An 8,186-nucleotide genomic window follows, 5' to 3' on the forward strand; every position below is an offset into this window, starting at 1 on the left:
GTCGCAGGCCGTGTGGAGATTAAGCTTTCCTGAAAGAGTGCCGAGATGCGCTAAAACGACTACCAAGGTCCAGCGACCTTGTGACTGCTACCCGTAGAGAATTCCACAGGGATCTAGTGACAGGGAACGCTGACGACCCGCTATGTGCGCATTTGGGTTGGCAGCAAAGTGAGATCCACTCCACATGGAGTTAGGCACCAGGTTCGAGTCATCTGAATAATTCGGAGTTCTGACCTGGTGATTGGCTCGAAATGTACTTCCACTTAACAACATACAATGCAGTTCTGGTTTTTTGGAGCCGCCTGCTTGTCCCTGTTGTGGAACAACAGCTGTACAGACGACTGATCACGCTTTCTTCGATTGCCGCAAACTCCACCAGTACTGGTCATATGTCAGCGAGGTGATGGCTTGCATCGATCCCGAGCATCCTCGCCCGATCACCGCATCCAATGTCTTTGACAACGTGAGGCTGCCGTGGGACCGGGAAAGACAAATGGTCTACATTACGATCCTGGCCGTGGCGAGAATAGTGATTTGGACGTCGCGTCTGCAAGGTGGCCAGGGGTGTTGTCTTTTTCTGATCAGGATCTGATCGCTTTCTTTAAACACCAAATTTGAATACGTGTTCCCCACAGTTCCGTCAAGTGTAATTTTATCCTTAGCCTATCAGCTAGCCGAGTGAGTGCTCCACTGCCCCACCCCCGATTAGGAAGCCTCCAAAATCCCCACCCCCACCCAATTGCAATTTTTTCTTTTCACCCCTCTCTCTAAATTTCACCCATCTTGGAGAGAAAGGAATCAATCACTAACCCCCCTCCTCCACCCCCACCCAAAAATTTTCTTTTCTCCATTTCGTCCCATTTAGAGAGCACCCCCACTTAGAGACTGGCCCGCAGAAGCTCACAAACCAAAGTGGAACGGGTAGTCTATCAACAAGACAGGGTTGGGAGGGCCCTACTAATCACTACTGGAATTTTTTTCCCCCCTGCCCCCGACACAAATGAATTATTGTATTACCTTTATTGTTATCGTTTTTGTTTTTACACGCTAATAAAAAATATTTTAAAAATTGGGTGCTAAGTAGGACTTTCCCAAGTACGAAAGGGCAAATGCGGTATTATGGTGAAAGAAGATTTTAGCTAAGAGAAACTTTTGTTTAGTTCTAGAATGACAAGGATGACCAACGACCCCCATTTTCCTCCCCTTTTGAGTTGGCCTTGTGCCTAAGTTTTTTGTTCATGTTCATTTTTTGCCTGAATAAAAGATTTAATATCTCAAAGTGTAGTATCTGTTCTTCAGATGCGGCACTTCCATTTCTTGTTCTCTTTCGGTGGAGGAGCAGTCCTTCACGACTGAGACAATTTTTTCTTTTTTGTACATTTTCTCCTCCGTGGGGAGGCATTATAAATAGGTACAATAGCATTGCAGGGTCTCCATTCACGACGAGTTTTCACATAATGCCCAGCAGTAATATATTCCATGTGAAAGATGCCGCTGCGGAATTTCCACAGATCCCGCTAGTAGGTATATGAATAATAAATGGACAATGCCGGTTAACCCTACTGCCATGAATGAAAATCCGCAAGTATGTAGAACTGGTGCTTACGCCGTTTTATAAGCAGAACAAATGATCTGAACCATCACTGTGACAGAATGTTAGTCTGTTACCAACTATAGACTCAGCAAGGTTGGTATATCTATCTCTCTCATATATATGTGTGTGTGTGTGTGTGTGTGTGTGTGTGTGTGTGTGTGAACACACTGTGCGTTAACAGCGTCTAGTATTCTCAGGTGATCACCCGTCTAAGTTTGACTAGGTTCAATGTTGCTTAACTTCGGTGACTTGAAGAGGAAATCGACTGGTGTATGAACATAATTTTAACTATACGCAATAATCCTGAATAATTTATTTTCCTTCATTTTTTTTTTTTTTTTTTCAGATGAGCTTCAGCAGATAAAAGATGCTGTGAACACAGACCCCCACCTCTACCCTCCACTCTACACGTAGGCCACATGCATTCTTTACTTTGACAATTTAAAGTCTTATCAAGACAAACACCACCGGTAAAGCGGACCCAAAAAAGCCGTAACGTAAACACAAGTATCTCGCCGTGTTTTGCAACCAGAGCAGCGGCAGTGCCGTATATATACGAATGCTGGCGAAGGAGCCACGGAGCATTCCCACGTACACGCACACACGCGCATTGCAAGTGCGGTGCGAACGCGAAAAACAGAATCCAGTGCAAGTTGGTGCACATGTCCTGAGTATTATAGTTGCACTACACTCGGCGTGTTACGCAGGTCAGGGCAGTACCAGCACGTATGTCAATGCAAGAGCGAAAGCATGCAACTGCGCGTGTACCTGCTCAGGATTTAGCGTACCCCATCTTCTCATCCTACATCCTTTTCCGCCTCCTACCAGCACCCCTCAGTGCATGTGTCCTACAAAAAAATAAAATAAAATAAAATAAAAATAGATAGCTTCATTTTGAATTGCTGTAACAAAAGTTTGCAGCTATTTATTTTAGAATTGACTTAATTAAATCTTGGAATAGGCGTTTTCAATCACATCACTGGACAGAGAGACACGCACGGCAATATATCTGTATCTATATAAAGTTAAATGTAAAATCAGAACAGATATTACAGTTTGATCTTAGTCACTTTCCCATCCTCCAATCTATAATAAAAACCAATGTGTATTTATCTCTAACTAAATTTAAATGATAACATATGTTTATATATTTGTATGTATTCACACTTAAACTAATTAACCGATCATTACGAATTTTGGAACACAGCTGCTAAGCATAAGGATAGGTAATGTGGGCTATATTTAGTTTAAGTTTTATGCTAAGGATATGAAGAGTGAAAGCTCATCCTAAAAATTCAGATACCTTCCATTTTTGTAACATTTTAACCATAGGTGCTAAACATCAATTAATAAATATTCACCGAATTTAATTTGCTTTGGAATATTTAAAGTTTTGAGGGGACAAAATATGTGCACAACCTCCCATTTGAAAATTTAAATATTTCAGATTTGCATTAAATTTGATCCACAGTCATTAGACACCAATTGAGCAAGACACCCTGAATTTTATTTTCGTTCTAAGAACTCTTAAGCCTTACATTTTTTAGAATCAAAATCATGTAATGAATCTTGATCAAAATTAGAATAAGGATTCTAGATATAAGGTTTAGCAGCGTTATATCTTGATTTCAATTTTCGCAAGGGAAATAAAAGTGGAGATAAACTGTTCTGTAGGAGGGAATGATTTCATCTGTTCTAGGACAGGTATTCTTATCTATATAAATAAAACAGTAAATGTATGTACGTGTTTCTGTGTAAATATTTAACCGATAAACTCTTAAACTACTGGTCACATGACACTGAAATTAACAGGAAAAAGTAATCATACACCAAGCATGGTTTATAATGAGTAAAATCTTTGTTTGGATGGATCAATAACACGTACAGAAATGTGTCCGCAAATTGAAATGCAAAATGCTAATTTTAACTTGCCGACATAGTTCTATTACTTCGAGCATGCGCAAATTCATTCATAGCTTGAAATAGATAAATATTTATAATGAAACTATCTGTCGATAGGTTAAACGGTAGGGAATGCGGTTGGAGCACTACATATTTTGATTTCGATTCTATCTGATGTTCATAAAGTTTTTTTTATATTTTTTTATATATTAGGTACAAAATAATAATCAATAGAGAATATGATAATAAGTATGAAATCTGCATGAATTAAAATATATTTATTTTATGCATTTTGCGACTGGGCAAAGCCGCCCAAACCCCCCAGTACTTACATAAATCTATCTATACTCCAATAAATTCGTTTTTCTTTTGTGTGTATTGATATTCATATTAAACCCTCTCTTTTCTACTTATTTAATGTATTTATTTGCTTCCCCACCAAAGCAAATTAGGCACAAGGCCGTTTTTAATGTGGGGTAAAAACTAGCTCCCCTAAAAGTAGGCAAAAAGGGGGCACTCTGGTTACCAAAAATAATTGTCCCAGTAAAGAGGGTTTCCCCTCCATTGACTGGTCCAAATTATCTTAAGTGCAGAACAGATACTACACTTTGATCCCGGCCCGAAGGCCAAGAACAACAGGGTATTTATTTGCTCTTCCACCGAGCAAATTAGGCACAAGGCCGATTTTTAATTTGAGGAGTGAAAGGGAAATGGGGACCAACTCCCCGGGGAGTAGGGGTGCTGGATAGTGACAATTGGTATGAAGGGTTTGTATTTATTTGCTTCCCCACTGAGCAAATTAGGCACAAGGCCGTTTTTTAATGTGAAGAGAGAGGGAGGGGGGAGGAAAAAGGGGACCAGCTCCCGATGGGTGGAAAATGGGAGCTGGATAGTGACAATTGGTGTGAAGGGTTGGTATTTATTCCCCCCCCCCCACCGAGCAAATTAGGCACAAGGCCGATTTTTAATGTGAGGAGTGAAGGGGAAATGGGGACCCACTCCCCGGGGAGTAGGGGAGCTGGATAGTAACAATTGGTATGAAGGGTTGCCCCTACATTGACCAAGGTCTTATATGTGGGTTGCCCCCACATATGGTCTTTGCTTGCAGTATCTGCCAGAACAGATACTACACTTTGAGATATTAAATCTTTTATTCATGTTAAAAATACATTGAAAATCAACAATGAACAAAAAACTTAGGCACATGGGCAACTCAAAAGGGGGGGGGTCGTTGGTCATCCTTGTCACTCCAGAACTAAACAAAATCAAAAGTTTCTCCCATCTAGTATCTTTCACCATAATACCACATTCACCCTTTCATACTGGGGGACATCCTACTTAACTCCCAATTTTTAAAATATTTTTTATTGATGTGTAAAAACAAAAAAAGATAATAAAAATGGTACAATAATTCATTCGTGTCGAGGGCGGGGGGGGGGGAAGAAAGAGGGGAGGATTAGTAGGACCCTTCCAACCCCGTCTGGTTGATAGACTGCCCGTTCCACTAGGTTTGTAAAAGGAACCTGGCTTCTGCGGGTCAGTCTCTAAGTGGGGATGCCCTCTAGATGGGGGTGAATGGAGAAAAGAAAATTTTGTGGGTAAGGAATGGGGGTTAGTTTGTATTTCTTTCTCTCCAAGATGAGTGAAATTTAGAGGAGGGGGTGAAAACAAAAATTGCAAGAAAGAGGGGGTGGGGATCTTGGAGGCTTCCTAATCAGGGAGGGATGGAACACACACTCAGCTAGCTGAGAGGCTATTTGTTAAATTTTACTTTACGGAACTGCGCGTTCCACACCTAGGCGGGGAACACGTATTCAAATTTGGCTCCTCTTCATACACACAGACTTGCTACATGTATCCATTTTCTGTCAAATGCCACGTGATGCAGCCTTCTTCTATCACATCTGATCTTCACCCGTAGTTGGTGTTTAAAGAAAGCAATCAGATCCTGATCAGAAAAAGACAACACCCCCCGGCAACCTTGCAGACGTGACGTCCAAATCACCATTCTCGCCACGGCCAGGATTGTAACATAGACCATTTGTCTTTCCCGGTCCCACAGTGGCCTCACATTGTCCACGACATTGGATACAGTAATTGGGCGAGGATGCTCAGGATCGATGCGAGCTGTCACCTCACTGACATACGAGCAGTACTGGCGGAGTTCGCAGCAATCGAAGAAAGCATGATCAGTCGTTTCTACGGCCATTGTCCCACAACAGGGACAATCAGGCGATAAACCCAGAACTGCATTGTACGTTGTTGAGTGGAAGTGCATTTCGGGCCAATCGCCAGATAAGAGAGAACTTCAAATTGTTCAGATGACTCGAATCTGGCGCCCAGCTCCACGCGGAGCGGATCTTACTCTGCTGCCAACCCAAACGCGTGCATAGCGGGTCGTCAGCAGCCCCCTTCACTAGATCAGATCCCTGTGGAGTTCCCTACGGGTAGCAGTCACAAGGTCGCTGGACCTTGGTAGTCGTTTTAGCGCGGCTTGGCACTCTTTAATGTAGGCAGATTCTCCCCACGGCCTGCGACGGCTCTCGATAGAAGGGTCAAGAACGAGGTCAGGGAAGGCGGCAGTAACCACGGGGTGCCACGGTTGGTTATCTTGCATATAGTGGCTCAGGAAGGCCAGCCTCTCAGCATCTCGATGACACTTCAAGTCCGGCATTCCCAAGCCTCCCTCACACGGACGTTGAATACAGACCTGTCTGCTCACCCAGTGTCTTCCTCTGTGCTAAAGAAGTGAGGACAAGAGTTCGACAAGAGCTGTTAGGTGTTGTGCAGGCAGGGGAAGTACTGCCAGTCGGTAAAGGATGAGGAAAGACGTAAGTGGCGCACGCCTCAGCTCTACCCTTTAAGAACCCGAAGGCCAAGAACAACAGAAAAAGGCAAGCCTCTTTTTTATTTATTTAAAAAGAAAATACAATTTTCTAATATATAGGTTCTGGAATTGCATTCACTAGCAAAAGATCTAGCTAATTTGCATATTCTTTTAAACATTCATTTTAATTCCCTATTAGTTTTTTCGGTTTTCTTATGGGATGATCATCTTTAGTTAACTATTACGTGTAATTATATTCATGCAGATATTCTACATGATTTATACTTGCATAATATTTGCGTAAAAAGTTTACAGTAAACAAAATTGTTTCCATATATTTTTATGTATACGTATATATTTTTGTTTAATCTATCTATCTATATATCTATAAAAGTGAACGTGTGTGTGTGTGTGTGTGTGTGTGTGTGCATACATTTCCCTCCTATGCAATAACTGCCAATTTAAAGTTTACAGACTCGAAATTTGATATACAGGGTACTGAGATTTGGGAAAATCTTTGTAATACTTTTTCGGCCAGAAATTTGGCTGTTAAGGGGTCAAAGTTCAACGATTTGACATTTGAGAACTCTACCAAACTTCTCCGACAATTTTGGGGCTAAACACTTGAAATTTTAGATATAGGTTCCTTGGACATGGATCTAACTTAATAATTTGATTTGAGCCCAAAACAATAAATGTTAAGGGTCCTTATTAGGGGTGAAAGTTAAAAAATTTACTGCTTTTTTTTTTTTTTTTGCTCAACATACACCTCTAAACACCCTGGCAACGCCGGGCTGAAATGCTAGTAAGTAGTATATAATATATATATATATATATATATATATATATATATATATATCCACGGTGTTTCCTAATATCTATGACATATCAATGTAGTCAGATTAACAAGATTCAAAATCAGTTAGTTCGCCTCCAGTGCTCAGCTTACTCATCATCATATGTAGCAAGTAGAACGATATATTTTATTTTCATTTATCTAAACATTTCTGGCTACATATGTGCATACTTATTTCAACAATATGTATTTCGTGTTTGTTTTTTGTTTTTTTTCTCCCCCCCCCTCTTTTTGGGGAGTAATTTCGATTAGGGTCATCAAATCGTCACCAGGCAGGTTAGTCTTGATGTGTTCAAAAATAAATAAATTATAAATAAAATAAAAAGAAAGAAACATGGACACAAAATATAACTTACGTGCATAAATTTGACTGAAATACTAAATGAACTAATGTTTCTAAATTTTTTAGGTGAGGATTGATTATTTGTGTTATTGAGATTCTTTGGACTACTATTCTCATCTTGAATGTTATTTTTACAATGTTACTGTTGATGTAACCTCCGACCTTCTTCAGGTGTATCTTGTTGAACCCAGGAATATTTCTATCAAACTCGGAAATCTTTCTGTCAAACTCGGGAATTTCGAATGGACCCCTTTATTTAATCCATGAAGTAGCATGCTCTCGTTCTGTCAGCCATAATTTGCAGTTGTGTTTTGATTATCGCCCACACTAAGCATTGAATTTCAATTCCGTGCAAGTTCCCGGGTTCAACAGGAAGTTCCTGAGTTTGACAAGATATACCTGGATAAGGTGGAAGCTTACATAAACTGATATGAGAACAGTAGTTCGAAATAAACTATTTGAAAAACTGAAAAGAATTTTAAAAAGTCTATCAAACTAAAACATTTTGTGTTATTTGAAAACATTTGCCTGAATTTAGTTATACGTTTGTGTGAGAGAATATTCACTCATTCTCGAATCTACTATTACTGCTCCTCACATACACTGGGGAAGTCTTTGTTGGACAACTATTTCGTCGTTTTTATCTAAATGAATAAACGCGAAA

The sequence above is a fragment of the Euprymna scolopes genome, chromosome 36, assembly GCF_053919585.1.
Source record: "Euprymna scolopes isolate OS-2025 chromosome 36, ASM5391958v1, whole genome shotgun sequence".
Classification (NCBI taxonomy): Eukaryota; Metazoa; Mollusca; class Cephalopoda; order Sepiida; family Sepiolidae; genus Euprymna; species Euprymna scolopes.